Here is a 1,667-nt window from a genome sequence, read left to right on the forward strand (position 1 = left end):
AAAACCAAATGGTCCGTAAGCTCGTCCATCCATCACAGCAGTAAAATAGTTTTTAAAGTACCTAGTAGTTCCAAGCGAGTGGTTGGTTACTAAAGATTGTTATTTGTGAACGACAGGAACCCAGTGACAGATTCAGGATTTAGGCCCTGTTTATCACGCCGGTCCTAATCTATACTATATATAAATCTACAGTGGTTATTACGGATGTTCCGTTATAACTACTGAACCGTGCATCCGTTTGACTTGAAACTTGGTATCCGTGTAGAAAATACATGTACTTAATGGATAGGCTAATATTTATATGAATGTAATAATAAATAATAATAATAAATAATGACATTAAATAATAATGTTAATTTTAAATGGGCAGCGAAGCGGGCGAGTACGGCTAGTGCTATAATAAGTTTTATTAATTTTGATCCAACATTTTAATTTTATACTAGCGACCCGCCCTCGCTTGGCCTCGGAAACATTAAATTTTATTATTCATAAATGAGTCCCGCGATCTTACTGTCGTCGGTTTTTGTCGTACCGCGGGTGACGCTGCAGGGCGAAGCTAGTCTAAAAAAAGTAGCCTAAGTTACTTCCTAAATCATCAGCTACCTATCAGTGAAAGTCTCGTCAAAATCGGTCGGCCGTTCCAGAGATTAGCCGAAACAAACAGACAGACAAACAGACAGATAGACAAAAATTGTAAAAAATGATATTTTGGTGTATGTGCCTATATATGGCATATTTATATGCATGTAGTAAGAAGCGGTGATTTTAATATTACAAACAGACACTCCAATTTTATTTATATGTATAGATTTAAAATTATATAATTTTTATAAGAATTAATCTGAACTCATTTTCAAAGGAGAGTTCATTTTCAAAAATTTTGCCGCCCCTCATACCATAGGCCTAAACCCATCACTGTACAAACCGCCCTCTTCTGTATGGTGCTTTATAAAGCTTTAACTACATTTGCCGAACAAACTAGAGTAAGATACATTATTGTATGAATGAAGAGTGTGTCTAGAGGCTGCAGTGGGCTACACTGACGATGCAATTAGAAAACAAAGTGAAACGTGGCTCGCTGCAAACGCTCGTCGAGTACACTTGTGCGACCAGCTACACTATCTAGAGATGCTACGTACTACCTCAATACTTGTTGTGAAACATTTCTTTACTGTATTCATAAAGCGTGAAAGAAAATCGAATCGATTTACTGAAATGCATTTTTTATTGGTGCTAAAGAAATCACAGCGGTAAAATCTATTTATTCATTTTTTTCACAACCTAAACAACCGTTTGAAGCTCGAATATCTACAATGATTCTAAAACAATACGAAATGTTTTTTATTTCAATTTTAATCCTATTCTAGAATATGAAAATAAAAATTTAATCTCAAAAAGATAAATGCAATTTTTCAAGCAATCCTCCTTTCAAGTTCCTGAAAAAAACCAAAGGGCCTCCCACCCCAGTATTCTTTCCCCAAAGGGCAGTATTCTTTCAGTCATATCATATTATATTCACTGTTTTTATCCTTTATATGAGGGTACAAATTTTGAGAAATATACAGAGTGCAACTAAAAGTTAACTAACCAAAAGTCTACGTAATATCTCTCTGTGGTATCCTTTCACTGTGCTCGGAATGTCCCGTTCACCGCTCACCGCTATCCAC

This window comes from Bombyx mori, chromosome 28, assembly GCF_030269925.1.
Source record: "Bombyx mori chromosome 28, ASM3026992v2".
NCBI classification, from domain to species: domain Eukaryota; kingdom Metazoa; phylum Arthropoda; class Insecta; order Lepidoptera; family Bombycidae; genus Bombyx; species Bombyx mori.